This window comes from Hetaerina americana, unplaced genomic scaffold, assembly GCF_022747635.1.
Source record: "Hetaerina americana unplaced genomic scaffold, ioHetAmer1.1.p SCAF_62, whole genome shotgun sequence".
NCBI classification, from domain to species: Eukaryota; Metazoa; Arthropoda; class Insecta; order Odonata; family Calopterygidae; genus Hetaerina; species Hetaerina americana.
This window is the reverse complement of record NW_027287228.1, coordinates 1,065,018-1,083,519: the sequence shown is the minus strand read 5'-3', so window position 1 is coordinate 1,083,519 and position 18,502 is coordinate 1,065,018. Positions and strand designations below refer to the sequence as shown.

Sequence of the window (18,502 nt, the reverse complement as noted above, 5' to 3'; positions counted from 1 at the left end):
GTTTCGTTCGAAAAATAAAGTTGAATCTGGCGAAACGATGACGCAACAATCAAAATTTCTCCCCCTTTTCTTTTTTACTTCTGTTTCCAGAATTAAAAATCGAATACCTGTTTTCATCGAAAGAACAGGGTCGATTATTTGATGTAATATTATTATAATATTTGATAGAATTTTTGTTTATCATAATATCAGTCATTATCAACGGCCTCGGTAGCGCAGTAGGCAGCTCGTAAGTCTAATAATCTTAGGGTCGTGAGTTCGATCCTCACCCGGGGCACCGATCTCACACAGTCTTCCGGCCAGATTCCTTCCTCATAAATACTACTAATCAGCCCATATAGCCTCTTCCTCCCACATTTTCCTAAGCATTTCAATAGTTCCACGGGAATGTTATCTACCCCCACGGCCTTATTTAGTTTCATCTCCCTTAATGCTCTTTCTATCTCATTCTCTAGTGTGCCTGGACCTAAGCTATCTTCCTCTACGTCATTTTCTTTTTAAACGTCTAACTTTGTTGGTCGAAGTTCTTTTCTATAGAGTTCTTCTATATACTCCTTCCATCTCTCTTGAATCTTCCCTGTGTCAACTTTTACCTTAACCGCCTTATGTCTAACTGTTAGCATAGATCTCCCTTTCTTACATTCCGATAAAGATTTAACTTTGCTGTACAGCACAACGATTTCACCCTTCCTCTGCAGAATCTCCATATCCCCGTACTGCGACTGCCACCATGCTTCTTTTGCTTTATTTGTTGCCCGCCTCAATTTATTGTTTAATTCTTTGTACTTCATTTTGCCTAATTCTGTATTTACATTCTTCCATTTTCGCCGCTCGTCCATCTTTGTAATCATCTCTTCCGCGATCCATGGTTTCCTAGTTCTTTTAGCGTCAACGGTTCCAATAGTGTCTTTTGCGGCTTTAGACAACCCTTTCTTGATACTTTCCCATTTTTCTTCAATAGTACTTACCTCTTTACCATCCTCCATAATTTCCTCTACCGCCTGTTTGTATTTCTTCCTTTTCAAACCATTTAATGCTTCTACATTCCATTTTCTAATTCGTCCGTCCCCGTCTGCCCTGCCTTATCTTTTTGAAACGGAAGCTTTATTTCATAACAACTAAATTGTGGTCAGAGTCCGCATCCGCTCCCGGGAAGCTGTGTGAATTTATCACACTGTTCCTAAACCTCTGTCTAACCAGGATACAATCTAGCTGATACGTTTCTGAGTCACCTGGTATTTTCCATGTATACCTGCGACTTTTGTGGTGTCTAAACCAAGTGTTGGTGATTACTAGCCCCTGTCTCCTGCAGAACTCAACTGCTTTCTCCCCGCGGTCATTCCTCGTGCCTAAACCGCAGTCGCCGACCTCATCACCACCTCTTCCCTCGCCTACCGTGGCATTCTAAACCCCCAGCCAAATGTTTCCCTGCAGGAACACAAGCCATTATGTCCTCTTTCTAATCGTATATCCTATCGACCTCTTCTTTGTCATGGTTGCTCGGTGGCAGGTATACCTGAATAATGACCAAGTTCGTCGGTTCTGCTTTTATTTCTACTAGTAATAATCTATCCGTTACCTGCTCTATGTTGACTACGCTTCTTCCTACCTCTTCATTTAATAATATGGCAACCCCTCGTTGGCTCTCGTCCCTGCCGCTGTACATTATTCTATACTTATCACTCCAGTAATCCCTGCTATCCTTCCATCTCACCTCGCATAGACCTAAAATATCTATTTTGCCCCTTTCCATCTCGCGCTTAACATTCTCCAATTTCCCTGTCCTCATCATTGTCCTAACATTCCACGTTCCTATTCTAACTACCTTGGTCTTCTTCCTTTGCGTCTTCTGTCTTGCTGCTGCCGGTTTTCCCTTGCAAGGGTTTCGTGGGATGACGACCGCGGAAGCCTTGCCTCCCCCACTGCCGGGCACGACACACGGCCGATTGGGTCGAGGCCCGTAGTTGCCAGGAATCATATTCTCTGTAGTGACCATCATATTTATCTTGGGAATGATAATTGAGGTGGTTTCCCGTTGCCTTCCTCAATAGCGTTTTTAACGTGACACCATCATTTATAGGCCGTCCCTCTGGGGTCAGACGCCATTGCCGCCGCCTCACTGAGGAACAGACGCTGCGTGGACTACCTTTCGTCTGGCTCCTAACCTTCGACCTATCTGGCATGGGTGACCCTACCAGGAGCAATTATTATTACTCCCGCCATTTCAGCTCTAGGGGTCATCGGAACGCACAAGCCCATCCACCACGTCAAGTTTGGAGTCCGGGGAGGGATATATATATATACATATATATATATATATATATCTATATATATATATATATATATATAACACTTTTTGAAAGACTCACGGACGTGAATAATAATGTATAACACTTAGCACTAGTGGACACAGACAAAAACACAGAAACACACAAAAAAAGAGACTCACTATTTTTCGAATTTTCGGTGGTCGTTGCCACCTTTATCAAGGAGGAGAGGGACAGAACTGAAGGGAATACGAGGGCTGGAGCGATGGATGGAAGGGGAAGGTGGGGAGGGAATTCCGAAGGGACGGGTTTGGAGGGGCAGCGTTAGAAGGGTGGGGAAAATGTAGAAGGTGATGGGGGTGGAAGGGGGATGAAAATATAATTAGAACAGGGTAATTAGTGCCTAATATTGATTCCTGGCCAGTTCCAGGACTCCAAAAGCCAGATGAAGGATTGCTCTAGTGTTTTCAGTTTCAGAGGAGGATCAGAGGGTGGGAGGGATGCTATGATTGATACATGATACTCCCTTTGATAAATGCTATAGTGTATCAATCATAGCATCCCTCCCACCCTCTGATCCTCCTCTGAAACTGAAAACACTAGAGCAATCCTTCATCTGGCTTTTGGAGTCCTGGAACTGGCCAGGAATCAATATTAGGCACTAATTACCCTGTTCTAATTATATTTTCATCCCCCTTCCACCCCCATCACCTTCTACATTTTCCCCACCCTTCTAACGCTGCCCCTCCAAACCCGTCCCTTCGGAATTCCCTCCCCACCTTCCCCTTCCATCCATCGCTCCAGCCCTCGTATTCCCTTCAGTTCTGTCCCTCTCCTCCTTGATAAAGGTGGCAACGACCACCGAAAATTCGAAAAATAGTGAGTCTCTTTTTTTGTGTGTTTCTGTGTTTTTGTCTGTGTCCACTAGTGCTAAGTGTTATACATTATATATATATATATATATATATATATATACGACCGATGGTCAATGTCCATCCTGGCTGTTGGATATGTGCCCACCTAAAGGTCGTCCCCATGCACTACGCAGCTGCCCGCGTCGGCAGAGGGTAAGTGACGCCCACATGTAATGTCACGCTGTTCGTGACATACCTTAATGACGCAAGCAAAGATATCCCCTCCCGTTTTTCTTTAAATCAATCGTTCGCCCCCGAGACCTGTTCTGACCCAGCCAATGTAGTCGATGCTAATAATTGCAAATCGCTAGTTAAAAAATTATGTCTCAATAAAAAAATATCTCGTTATAATAACTCCTTTTTATAATTGTCATGAACTCGTCCGACAAATGGGAATTCCATCAGCCAACTGGAAGGCGAGAGTGATAGATTTAAGGGCATTATTTACGATCGATTTGATTTTTTCTATGGCGATCGCGGGGCTCCTAATAACTTACTTACCGGTTGAAGATCTTGTCCTAGATATATATATATATATATATATATATATATATATATATATATATATATATATATATATATATATATAAAATGGGCTGACACAATATAACACAAGTAGACACAATAGAACACAAGTAGAACTTTCGGCCCTCACAGAGGCCTTTTTCAAGTGAGACTGAAAATATTCTGGAGAAGGGAAGGGGTACGGGGGGGGGGAGGGGAGGTGTCGAGGGAATGTTAGGAGGAAAATTAAAGATGGCGGTTAAGGGTGGGAATTTTGAAAGATCGGAATGCTAACATGTAGGCGGATTCACGAGTTCTCAACTCTATGTTGGTGGCTGAATCAGGTAGGGATTCTAGGATGCTTAGAGCAAAACACTGGTCGAATGAAAGGTTGTGAGAATTGGCGTGTGAAGGGATAGGAAGAGAAGAGAGTGAGGCAGAATTGCAGGAGTACCGGTGATTATTCATTCGAATCAATAAGGGGGTAATGGATTCTCCTATGTAAAAAGAAGTCCAATGTTTGCATGACAAAAGATAAATAATGTTTTTGGAGAGGCAATTAGCGTGGGAACGAGGTGAGGGGGCTATGAGGGGATGTAGGGAAAGGGGAGTAGGCATAATAAGAGGACAGGTTTTACATCGGGGGCGGTTGCAAGTAGGGGAAATATTAGGAACTTTGTCACGGGCGGGCGCCAAATGGTTGGTGGATCTCAGAAGGTTTTTGTGATTGGCGGATCGTCTGTATGCGATAGATGGGCTTTGGGGTAGTAAGGATGAGGTCGCGTCATTGACATGTAAAAATGGATACAGTTCTGAAACCCGACCACACACACCACATAAAAACAAGCCCACATCTGACGCAGGACTCAACCTTTGCACCACCTATTTCCCCGGATCACATAGACTGATAACCTTCCTTAAAGAACTGTTTCCAATTTTACATGACAATGACGTATATATATATATATATATATATATATAATGTGTGTGTGTGTGTAAAAATAATTAGTATATCCTCATATTAATAAATGGTAACACCCAATGAATACATGGAATCATAATTGCCTGTGGCTATACCTAGCGTAAGTATACAGAAGATTAGAGCCAGGTGATTAAAATTGATTCCAAACAACAGAAGGATCCAAAAATGAGCAATATTTACAAGCCAACACAATATGCCGCCTTATTGCTTTTTCTCTATGATTCGCTCGTCGAAACGCAGCATACGTTGCGTGTCCTTTTATTTGCAAAATAAATTAACTTTCAGCAAATCAAATATTAAAATATAAGACAATGAATGAACTAGAATTTTCTTGTTTTCTTTGATTCACTTTGCTTTGTTAGAATTGGCGCTCAGATTTTCTACACACCCCCCAAGTTCTAAGAAAGTTTCCACCTACGAGTTGATTGTTTCAAACCTGAATTGAGTTGAGCCTTTGTAATTTATATTTTTCTCAAGAAAATTACCCGTGGCGAGGAAAGCCGTACGCAGCGATGTTTAAGCCAGAAGTCATAAATTTCGCGAAAGGTTGAGTCAATCGCGAGGCTGCCAGAATGCATCCCTTAATAAATCTTTTAAATCAAAGTTACGGTCTAGTTGGGAAAAGTTAATGATGTCTGGTGTGAAAGACTACACAGAATTGGGACGAATTAAAAGTATCTTATGAAGGAATAAGTCAGTGGATCCTGGAAAGTTGGCAGGGCGTCAGAGGGACTTGTTTAGAAAATAGATTTGAAAAATCTTTAGGCAATATTTCAACGCCAGTGCTAGAAGATGAGGAAGAGTTAACTCCGGAGAGTGGACTCGGTGATTTGCCAGAAGAGACAATAAATGCATTTAATTCATTTAATTGTGATTCAGGTGACGGATTTCCTGGATTCTAGTGATCTAACTATTCTACCATATATTTATACGTACGTGTATGTAATACGACGAACCCTACGTATACGTGAAGTACTATGTATTACAATAAAGAAGTATTAAGTATCAGAAGAAATGAAGTATAGAAATTATATGTTAATCTTTTTTATCATGAATTCTCATGATTGCAATTAGAAAGGCATGCTTAAACACTAATTTATTTTTGCGAAACTCTTCTTTAAAATATTGTTTACATAGGAATGTAAATGTTTTGATTTTTCAATTTTCATTGTATAACGCGCATTGTCGTTTTTTCGATCATCTGAACATTTTTGCATTGATAACGAGCGCGCGATATCGATTCAAAAATACGGTACTTTCTGAAATGTTCTTAATATTCTCAATGTTTATGCCCTTCATATTGTGTTTATCTTTACCTGGCTACTTCTTGGAAATCTTATCGCCTGCCTTCACTCAAGGTTAACTCTCCATCCCATTACTGTCTTTTAAGGGGTAATTAATGCTTTGCTGTCTACTAGCCAAATCTAAAATTCTTGATCGACGGCAGATCTGTGTGATAGAGTTGCCCGCCCCCACATGCTCTCCTCACGCCTGCCCATCATCTCATGCCTCCCCGGCCATTTCCCCCACATGAACACATCTCTTGAAAAGAAAGTGATGATGGGCTGCTCTTTCCTTCAACTCGGCCCAGCACTGCCCGTCCCAATTTTCTATTCGCTATCTACGCATGCACAGGCAGAGACGCTAAGGGTGCGGCGTCGAAATCCGAACGAATCTCAATTGAAATTCCCTCCGTTTCATACCATATGGTCAACATTGGCGCCCAAATAACCTTAAAGTATGTACTACACAGTCATGGCCTGAAAGCGGTCGCAATGCTGAGGACAAGTGCCGAGTAAGCTTCCGAATGAGACGTCTATTCCTCCGATCTAGCGCTTGACTTTTGCGAAATTTTCATTATCTCTGTCCAGATTACTACCTCGAAATTCGCGAAGCTAGCAAAAACATCCTGGTCCACTTTTCGCTGAAGACCTCATCGTTGCTATGGCATCATGCGTACCGCTCCCCTTTTCAACTCGGCACCGATCCTACGCTAGTTATTAAAAAAATACTAATTTGCTCTCCCCTTCTTCCTTTTATTGATTATTACAATTTAATCCTTTTCAGGGTGTGAAATAAAGCGTACCAATCTGCCCACATGCATAGTCCTCACATAAATTTGGAATAAGGAATTTCGTACTCACGCATGCTACGAATCTACATCTACATCTACCCCGCAAGCCGCCGCAAGGGCGTGTGGCGGGGGGTGCTAGGACACCACCCATAATTTAGAAAAGAAAAAGAAAAAAAAACCGCATGCAAATAACGACAAAATCATATATATATAAAAAAAAACATGGCATACATTCATGCATGAACACTTACACCCCACACACATGCAAACACTCAAACTACCAACTAACATACACATGCACCTGAAAGTATACCTAACATCTCTATAGTGTTTAATTTTGTTCAGACTTGTAAATTCAACGTTTTTAATATTTCTAAAGTGACTTCGGTTTCTTGCTATTATGATTACTGATTGTTCGGGGAAAGAATGAGTATTTGTACCTATCTGTCTTGGAATCTATCTCCCTTAGTTTATCTTTGTGGTCTGATCTACCTAAGTAGTGTGGGGCCATTATAATTCCTTCAGTGACTGTCTGTCTGTCTGTCTGACATCTATGACTACTATTTGTTTGCGGTTTGACAAGAAGTCTCTAATCCAATTAATTATTTTCTCATTGATCCCATAGTATTTAAGTTTATGTAACAGTTTATTGTGTGGGACTTTGTCGAAGGCTTTTTTGAAATCCAGGAATACTGCATGGACTTGTGTGTTGTTTTCTCCCGATCTAAGTATATCGTGAATGAAGAGACCAAGTTGTGTTTCGCAAGATCTGCTTTTCCTAAATCCGTGCTGGTTGTGGATTAGTATTTTCCTACTATCAAAAAATCTCATAATGTTAGTGACAATAATGTGTTCCAATATTTTACAAGAGATCGATGTTAAAGATATGGGTCGGTAATTGGTTGGTTTAACCCAATCGCCGCCTTTATAGATGGGAGTTATATAGCTAGCTTCCAATTGCGAGGCACTGAGTCTTCTTCTATCGATTTTAGAAAAACAATATGTAAAAATGGGGCAATGTCGTCAGCTAATTCCTTTAATATTCTAGCAGGTATTTCTTCCGGACCAGGTGCCTTGTGTGCTTTGATACTACGGAGCAGATGTACTATTCCCTGCTTGGTCAGTGTAAGATCGCTCATGTGTTCCCCGGGTGGGTGTGGAGGATCGTTTGGTGCTTTTGTGTTTTTGTTGTAGACGCTCTGGAAAAAATGGTTTAAAATATTTGCCTTTTTCACGCTATCTGTAATGATTTCTCCATTTTCCGTCTTCAAAGAGTGAACAGTGGGACGTTTACCCTGTATTTCCCTAACATAGGACCAGAATGACTTTGGATTTTCCTCAAGATATTCGCTTAGCATTTTAGATTTAAAAGAGTGTAGTGCTGTGCGCATAATACTTTTCGTCTTACTACGACATTCTTTTTGTAGCTGTTTGGTTGTATTCACATAAATTATATCGTCACTTTTTAAACTCTTTTTGAAATTTGACTGTAGCTTTCTTTGCCTTCTTAATGCCGATCTGACTTCCCCGTTGTACCATCTAGGTTCCTTACTGTCGCATTTGAGTTTGGACGGGATGTACGTCTTCATTCCTTCGCGTAAAATATTTAAGAAATAATTCCAAGTGTTCTCTGTATTTGTTGTCAGTGTTTTTGTCTTGTATTCTGGTAATTTTATCTTTAAATATTCTCTTAGTCCGTTAAAATTTGCCTTGTTGTATAGGTATATTTTACGCTTTTCTTTGTTTATTTTGACGAACTTAGTTTTTAACTCCACAAGAATAGCCTTATGGTCACTGATTCCGTCTATTATTTCAATGTTAGTGATGATTACGGGCATAGAAGTCGCAAAGATGTCTAGTATGCTTTTGCCCCGTGTTGGTGATGTAACTATTTGTTCTAAGGAGTGTTTTGTGAATATATGAAGGAGTTCTTGGCATGAATCTCTGTTTTTGGCAGATTTTCCTACGCAGTAGTTGTCCCAGTCAATTGACGGTAGATTTGTGTCACCAGCGATTATAGTAATACTGTTGCTTTGTCTGCTGCTGATAGTGGATATTTGTTCGTCGAGCTTGTGTAGGACATCTGTGTTAGAATCTGGGGGTCTATAAAATGAACACACGTATAGGCTTCTGCCGTTGTAGTCCTTAATGTTGCACCAAACGCTTTCTATGTCATCTACGTCGCATTCATATCGTTGGCTACTAAGATGTGACTTTACTGCAATGAATACTCCCCCACCCAACCTATTTGGTCTGTCCCTTCTGTAAATTGTGAAACAGTATGGAAAAACTTCATTGTTTGCTATATCTCCCGTGAGCCAACTTTCCGTTCCAACTACCATGTCTGCGTTTGTACTGACAAAAATATGTTCAATATCCGATATTTTGTTTCTAATGCTACGGCAGTTTAATGTTATAATTTTAATATGGCTAATAACTTCTTGTTTTTCGGTTTTATGTACGCTAACAACACTGTTTTGAGACGATTCGTGGTGAACAGAGACAAAAGAATTACATTCACTTGCATTGCTATCTGTTATGTATGTAGAGGCACCAATTTTATTAAATTTACGTGGGTTATATGTTGTTTTAACGCAAGTATTTGTTTGTTCAATTTTTTTGGGGATTTGAGAGGCATTACCTGAACTGAATTGACAAAAAGCGCTGGATTCTACTTTATTTTTCCCAATATATGACCTACGCTCTTGCCTACCAGCTATGCTAAACCCTCGAAACGTGTTCGTGTAACCTACGAGCTACAAACTGCGATGCCTCGGCAGTATAATGGACCCCGGAGCGATTAAGGGGTACCCGACACGATGAGAGGACGGGCCTCAGATCAACGAAGTCCGCTCCGATTCCCCGGCAAAATCCCAGCAATCTCTGATTTAAACCCTCAATGCGGCTCCAAACGAGCCTTCCGCGGTCTACACGCGGCACAATACTACATATACTTAATTTAATTGGGACCTTCAACTCTGCCTCGACTCGTTTCACCTCCGAGTGCATCTCCTTAAAGGAGCGCAGGATCTCTTCAGATCCACGTTCCGAGGCGTCGTTTGTCCCGACATGAGCCACAATGCGTAGCTTGGAGCAGCCCGTATTACTGACGGCCGCCTTCACCGCCAGCGTCGCCTGGGGTACCCCGGAATGAGACGATATAAAATTGTGTCGTGGTACAACGGAATATTTTGCGGAAAATGTTTCGAAACGGAAAATGTGAATGAGTTTCCTATAATAGAGTTAAGTAAAAAAATGGAAAATCTAACAAAAATGGCTTGGCCTTCCTAACCCCCTGCTGCGAAACTCACAGATTTCTCAGAGAACATTTCCGGTCTCATTTGAAATAACCAATCCAATAACCAATAATCAATTTCGGTCTCCAATTAGTGTGTATGCGACTTCACCCTCGAACTTCCAAAATCCTTGAAATTATAATTAGGGTAAATGTGAGATTTTAAATATCTATCATATTTCGCAAAAACTTGCGTAATTAAACTTATTTATTTATATCGTATAAATTGTTATAATAAGAACACAAGTGGGACAGGCCTTTTCAAGGGAAGTCAGGCTGGGAGCCGCTTGAAATACGAATAGAACAAGCGAGGCTTAGACTTTTAAAAAGGTTTAGAACCAACGAGTTTATCTATGACACTGAAGGAATTATAATGGCCCCACACTACTTAGGTAGATCAGACCACAAAGATAAAATAAGGAATATAGATTCCAGGACAGATAGATACAAATACTCGTTCTTTCCCCGAAAAATCAGAAATCATAATAGTAAGAAACCGAAGTGACTTTAGAAATATTAAAGACATTGAATTTACAAGTCGGAATAAAGTTGACCACTGCAAAGACATCAGGTATGTTTGTAGGTGCATGTGTGCATGGTAGTTGGTAGTTTGTGTGATTGCATGTGTATGAGGTGTAAGGTTTTTTGCATGAATGCATGCCATGTTTTGTTTGTGGACTGTATAATTTTGTGGGTTTTTGCATGCGGTATTTTTCTTAACTACGGGTGGTGCCATGGCACCCGCCGCCACACGCCCTTATGGCGGCTTGCGGGTTGTAAAGTAGGTGTAGATGTAGTTCCGTCATGGTAGTGTACTGAATAAGACACCAATATGAAAAATTATTATCCTAACATTCTGCCTTGCAACTGTCAATTTCTCTCCCCGTTCTTCCGGTGAATATGGTCCATAATATAAGTCGTACTGATCAATTATTCCCTTACGATTACTCTCTTCTCGCGGCCATTTTCTTAACCACATCAAATATTTGATGCGATAGTGGCATCAAAATGTTGCGCCTACTTTGTGTTGCTTGGTTTGAATCCACTTCTTACATGTGCATGTGGTTTATTTCTCCTTCCTCTTTTATTTTATTTCCGAAACTCTTGAGATCTGATGCTAATTCCTGAGTCTTTAGAAAGATCTTAGTTTGATTTGTGTAAGTTGTTTTTTTTCTTACTGTCATTCGAGGCCTGCGTGGATATCTAAGGGAGTCGAGTCACCTCAATTGAGATTAAGACGAAATTTAAATTCGTCATCATTGCATTTCCCAATCGAGTTTTTTCCTTACCTCCAGTCAATCAATCGCAGCGCAGTAATTCATCCCTTTTCCCGAATAATCGTAGCATCATATTTATATGAAATCAGAGAAAAAAAGGTGACTCCTCCTCTGATGGTCAATTCTCAACATGCCGCGGGGCGTAACGCAATCTCTTTCCTATGACGTCAATTTAACCTTCAAACTCGTCTTGTTTCATTTTTTTTCTTTAAATGCTTGGAAATGGACTGCAAAAATTTTGATTTCCCGCAACTTTGTTCTAGATATTTGCAGTGTAGTGTTCCTAGAATTTGTTGAGAATGGTCTGACTTGTCACTTAGTGGAAGCGATTTATATCGGAGAGGTAAATACTTCGTATTCGTAAAAGTATGCAGACAATTGAATAGCAGTGAGCAATGTTACAATTGTTTGTTTCAATTATGTCTGAAACAGGCATCATTCAAATGGATTAAACGTAATAGTTAAGCCATCTAAAGATGTGGTTTATTATGAGCAATTGCGCAGTTTTTGCATGTTCTAATAATTCATGCGAAAACGCATCGATCAGAGAACATCGAAGTAGCAACGAAACAGACCTCAAGGGTGGATGGTGAAAAATTCATTTCCGTTCCTGAAAGGGCTACAACGCTGCTTGCCTCAAATGATGTACAGGTACGGTACACAGAAAGTATAGGACCTGAATACCCAGCGTAAAATTGTGATATTTACATCTAAATAGTACCCCGCAAGCCCTCTCAAGGGCGTGTGGCGGGGGGTGTTAGGACACCAGCAGTAAAACAGAATGAAAACACATGTAAAACCAGCAAAAGCACGCCAATTCACGCTCACCGAGGTCTAAATAATCACACAAACCCCAGTTGAACCTGCACAAATGGAAATACATATAAAAGCAGCTAGCGTACCCAAGCACATGCACCTACAAATATACCAGATGTCTACGAAGCATTTAATTTTGTGCTGACTTGTAAATTAAGTGATTTTAATATTTCAAAATGATTTTTATTTCTCTCCATTATGATTTCTGATTGATAAGGGGAAAGAATGAGTATTGGTATCTATCGGCATACTGGAATCTACCTCCCTTATCTTATCTTTGTGGTCTGACCTACCTTAATGGTGTGGGATCATCTTAATGCCATTGTTAAGCTCGTTCGTTCTGAACCCTTTTATGAGTCTGTTAGTCACGCTTGCTCTCTTCGCATCTCAAGTTGCTCCCAGCCTAAATACCATAAGAGACCAGTCTCACTCGTCTTCTTATCGTGACAATTTTTCATTAATGTTCTGTAGTGTATTACGTTTCGTTATGAACGTTTCTTAAGAGCTCCCAAACTTCTGTTGATGAATCCTATCAGATCTTTTCGAAATTTTTGATAAATTTGTTTGGCCATCTATTCACCTCAATTGACCTTTTAATTCTTGGCCAATATATTAAATGGTTCTCTTAATATTAACGCGCACTCTTCAATGTAAACTTGGCGGTATCCCTAGGCTACCGCACAGTCCCTAACCCCGCGTAATGCACGCACGCACGCACACACCCACACGGCGTCTGTCTGCCAATTGTAAATAAATACTTCAGCACCTTTTACAAAACTGCATTTATCGACATGCCATTTCGACGTTTTACATTACATTAAATACCATTTTGAGGGCAGTTCCTCTTAGGGAGACTGACCCCGCAGCAATTATGGCGCAGCAGTCACGGTTGGCAGCAGCGATCAGCGGATGCACCCAGATGCGAAATATTTTCGGCGATCGATTTTAATCGCGTCACTGCAGTCACTCCGCCCCATTCTCCGTTTTGGCCGGTGGTTTTTTCCATCTCCGACTGTCCATAAATTTGCGTAGAATCCCTCGGAATTTATTACAACAGGACGCCTCGTCCATGGCGCAATTTACACTCACGCATTTGCACCATTCAACTTTGGGTTTATTTTATCTATTTCCGCGACAAATGTCGCCTTTCTGGGAAACTGCTTCCTGCGCTTCATCCAAAGGAACTCGCTCATCGCGACGACGGCATGCCAGAAGGCCTTTCAGGCGCAATGCAGAGAACACCAAGCACAGAGGAGAAACGCATTGAAATTGCGCTCTTTCTCATTACATCCACCGTGGAATATACGCACGATGTCATACTTTGGTGTTCTGTGAAGTTCGTTTTTTTAAAAATTATTATTCATTAAATATGAATGGTTACTTGCAAGTGAAGGACTTAAAAGGTTTATTCTTTCCATCAACCTGTGATTGGGGTCTCAATTATCCCTTTTTTTATCCGAGCACACCCGATGCATACTTATTGCACCAAGGGAAATGCCTTCTTCATCCTGTTCAATATATCTTTCCATATAATCTTCTGCACTCAAGAAATCCTCATTTGACATTATTCATACCCAATGACACCGCATAAACAGTCATTTTGCCGTAGCACGTTGATTAGTACGTATTCATAAAAAATGGAAACCGTTGCTAAGCTTTTTCCTCGAAAGAATGTAAAATGATTGTCATTTTCAAAGACACTTCGTCATCGTAGCCGTTACAAAACATTATAGACTCACGTGTTGCCGCACGTGGAACAAAATTTTGGATCAAGCACGAGTCCTTTTTCGATTATATATATATATATATATATATACTAATTAAATAATTTGTGACCCCTACCAAAATCCAGGATCCTACTCTATATCAGGTCCCTCTTCATCTCTGAGTACTTTCTTCCTCCCTTCATCCCGTCCAACATCCCTATCCTGTTCCTTCCCTTTCCTTGTTTGCCTAACATTCTACCCTCTATCACAGTCTTCAACATCCCACTGCCGGTCAACACCCCCTTCATCCACTTTTCCTGCCTCCACAGGATTTCTCCCAACCAACCCCTCTCCTAGCCCACCATACCAAGTACTTCCCCGTTTGTTTTCTTCTCTGTCCATTTTACCTTCTCCATTCTTTTCCACACCCACATTTCAAAATCCTCCAGTCTACGTCTATCCTCCTACTTCAATTACCACGTTTCCGCGCCGTACATAGCTACGCTCCATATCAAAGTTTTTACGAGTATTTTCTTAACATCCTTAGTCAACGTCCCTGTCATCAACTCCCTCCTCCTTGTGAAAGCCTCTTTACCTAGCGCAATTCTTCCCCTCACGTCCCTACTAATTTGACCGTGTTGGTCCGATGTGTGTATATATATATATATACCCCCGAAGGTCGGTTTGGTAGGTGATGGCAGAGTTCACCCAGTACTAATCCCTATGCGGCGTGTGAAATTCACACATCAGGGTAGGTGGGCCAGTTCCTTTCCCTGTGCCGTTAATGGTTTCCCAGGAATACCTGGTAATCCCGAAAGCTTGGGTGGAGCTGCAGGTGCCCAAAGTGCCTTGCCCGGGAATCGAAACCGGGACCCTCCGGACAGTAGTCCAACGCTCTAGCCACTGGACTACCGCGATCCATATATATATATATATATATATATATATATATATATATATATATACATATATATATATATATATATATATATCGATTATACGGAAACACTCAAACGAGCAGTATAATATTTGGACGGCAAAATAGAACACAAATAAAATAGTAACACTTAAAAGGACACTCACGCTGTAGATTGTTTAAGCTTTCGACCTTCTCCGAGGCCTTCTTCAAGTAAGACTCCTACTTAAAAATAGAAACTCTTTACTACTTCCAGATTTGGCAAGGGTGTCAATCACCGAAACGGAGAAGCAGTCACAAAAAGGTTGGTTGTGGGAAGCGGTGTGAGTAGGGATGGGATAATTAAGAAAGGTGAGAGATTTGGAGGAATATCGGTGGTTATTCATGCGGAGGGAAAGTGTGGTCGTGCATTCGCCCACGTAGAAGGCAGGGCAGAAGTTACAGGAGGGGAGAAATATAATATTTTTTGAGGTACAGGTGGCGACCGGTTGGGAGTTGGTACTGAGTGAGGGGGAGGGTCTTAGAAGATGGCAACATTAGCAGCGTGGGCGTTTGCATGGTGCGGATAGGGGCGGGGGAGAGACGGGGGACTCGCAGCTGGTTTTGTTGACTTGAAGATGTCTCGCAAGTTCGACGGGCGTTTAAGGGAAACAGAGGGACAATTTGGGAATAAAAGTGATGTGGACTGAGTGTTTTTAATAATTGGGAAGAGGTTACGGATTACATGTTTAAAAATTGTGTGTTCCGGGAAAGAAAGTGGTGATAAGATAAGGGCATTTTGGGCGGTTTGGTTTGGGGAGGGTAGTGTATTGGGTTGACGGTTTGAGGATTTTACTATTTAGTAGTTTTTCAGGGTACCCAAATTTTCTGAGAGAGTCATGTAGCTGGTCCAAGTATTTCTGTTGGGAGGGGGTGTTGTTGCAGAGACGGAAGCCACGGATTGAGAGTGAGAATGGGATGGAGCGCTTTGAATGAGGTGGATGGCAGCTGTCGAAATGAAGATATTGTTGCTTATTGGCTGGTTTAATGAGGACTGAGGTGTAAAACGCATTGTTTTGGAGGAGAATGTCGATATCTAGGAAAGTGATATTCGAGTCGGAAATAGAGGAAGTGAATGATACTGAGGAGGAGGAGTTGAGAGAGGAAATGAAAGAGGATAAAGTTTCGCGTCCGTGGGACCAAAGGAGGAAAATATCATCGATATAGCGGGGCCAGAAGAGTGGTTTGAGGGTTTGTTGTTGCAGAAAGTCGTGTTCTAGTTTACCCATTAAAATATTGGCGTATGTAGGAGCCATACGCGTGCCCATTGCAGTGCCTTTTATTTGTAAATATATTTTGTCCTTGAATTGAAAAGCATTTTTGGTGAGAACTATTTGGCTCAATTCGATGAGGAAATCTGTGGATGGGGTGTGTGGTGTGGATCGTAGGGCTCGTAATGTTTCAGGGCTTCTAAGCCTTCTTTGTGGGGAATGGAGGTGTACAGAGATGTGGCGTCTATCGTGGCCATGAGAATGGTTGTGTTGTGCGGAATTGGGATTGAGTGTAGACGTTCCAGAAAGTGGTGCGAGTCTTTAATGTAAGAAGGGAGTGAAGTGGCTATTGGTTGAAGGTGGTGGTCTATTAATGCGGAGATTCGCTCTGTGGGTGAGTTGATGCTGGATACAATAGGGCGTCCGGGGTTATTGGTTTTGTGGATTTTGGGTAGCAAACAGAAATGGGGAGTCTTAGGTGGTGAAAGAATGGATATGTCTTTAAGAGAGAGACCTTCTTTGGGACCAAAATTGGAGAGAAAAGAGAAGATATCCTTTTAATATGAAGGGTTTGCATCTTGGGGCAGGGGGGCATAGCAAGAAAGGTCGTTTAATTGGTGGAATGCTTCAGCGTCGTAGTCTTTTTTTGGTTATCACGACAACGGATGACGCTACATTTCATAGCAACAAAATTGTGGTCAGAGTTCGCATTCGCTCCCGGTAAGCTGTGTAAATTGATCACGCTGTTTCTAAACCTGTGTCTAACCAGTATATAATCTAGCTGATACCTTTCTGAGTCACCTGGAATTTTCCATGTACACCTGCGTCTTTTGTGGTGTCTAAACCAAGTTTTGGTGATGACTAAGCCCTGTCTCCTGCAGAACTCAACTGCTTTCTCCCCACCATCATCCCTAGTGCCTAAGCCGTAGTCCCCCACCTCATCACCATCTCTTCCTTGGCCTACCGTCGCATTCCAATCCCCCATCACTATCAAATGTTTCCCTGCGGGAACACACGCGATTATGTCATCTAACTGATCGTATATCCTATCGACCTCTTCCTCCGTATGGTTGCTCGGTGGCATATATACCTAAATAATAACCAAGTTCGGCGGTTCTACTTTAATCTCAACTAGTAATATTCTATATATATATATATATATATATATATATATATGTATATATATATATATATGTATATATATTTATATATATTTATATATATATTTATATATATAAACCATAAACACAGTAATCAACCCGAAAGTTGGTTTAGTAGGTGATGGTAGGGATCACCCAGTACTAAGCCCATTACGGCGTGTGAAAATTCTCTCATTAGGGTAGGGGGAACAGTTCCCTTCCCTGTGCCGGTTATGGTTTCCCAAGAAGACCTGGTACTTGAAAAATCACTTTAGCTTGGGTGATGATGCAGGTGCCCAGAGTGCCTTGCCCGGGAATCGAAACCGGGACTCTCCAGTTAGCAGTCCAACGCTCTACCCACTGGACTACCGCAACCCACACACACACATATATATATATATATATATATATATATATATATATATATATATATATATATATATATATATATATATGTAAATATATAAAAACACAGATGTAGATTTTTAGAATATAGAGACACAAAGAAAGGACACTCACAATTTGTTATTTTACCTGCATACGCCAATCTTTTTATGGGTAAACTAGAACACGACTTTCTGCAACAACAACCCCTAAAACCACTTTTCTGGGCTCGCTATATCGATGATATTTTCCTCCTTTGTTCCCACGGACGCGAAACTTTATCCTCTTTCATTTCCTCTCTCAACTCCTCCTCCTCAGTATCATTCACTTCTTCTATATCCGACTCGAATATTACCTTCCTAGATATCGATATTCACCTCCAAAACAATACGTTTCACACTTCAGTCCACATTAAACCAACCAATAAGCAACAATATCTTCATTTCGACAGCTGCCATCCTCCTCACACAAAGCGCTCCATCCCATTCTCACTCTCTATCCGTGGCTTCCGTCTCTACAACAACACCCCCTCCCAACAGAAATACTTGGACCAGCTGCATGAATCCCTCAGAAAATGTGGGTACCCTGAAAAACTGCTAAATAGTAAAATCCTCAAACCGTCAACACAATACACTCCCCTCCCCAAACCAAACCGCCCAAAATGCCCTAATCTTATCACCACTTTCTTCCCCGGAACACACAAAATTAAACATCTAATCCGTGACCTCTTCCCAATTATCAATAACACTCAGTCCACATCACTTTTATTCCCAAATTGTCCCTCTGTTTCCCTTAAACGCCCGTCGAACTTGCGAGACATCTTCAAGTCAACAAAACCAGCTGCGAGTCCCCCGTCTCTCCCCCGCCCCTATCCGCACCATGCAAACGCCCACGCTGCTAATGTTGCCATCTTCTAAGACCCTCCCCCTCACTCAGTACCAACTCCCAACCGGTCGCCACCTGTACCTCAAAAAATAT

General features: G+C 41.3%; 1 non-coding gene across 1 annotated transcript; it reads left to right on the top strand.

The window, feature by feature from the left end:
- The first annotated feature begins 204 nt into the window (after positions 1 to 204).
- Positions 205 to 277, top strand: TRNAI-AAU (transfer RNA isoleucine (anticodon AAU)). The gene has a single exon. It is a non-coding gene; the product is annotated as a tRNA-Ile (tRNA).
- The last annotated feature ends 18,225 nt before the right edge of the window (positions 278 to 18,502 follow it).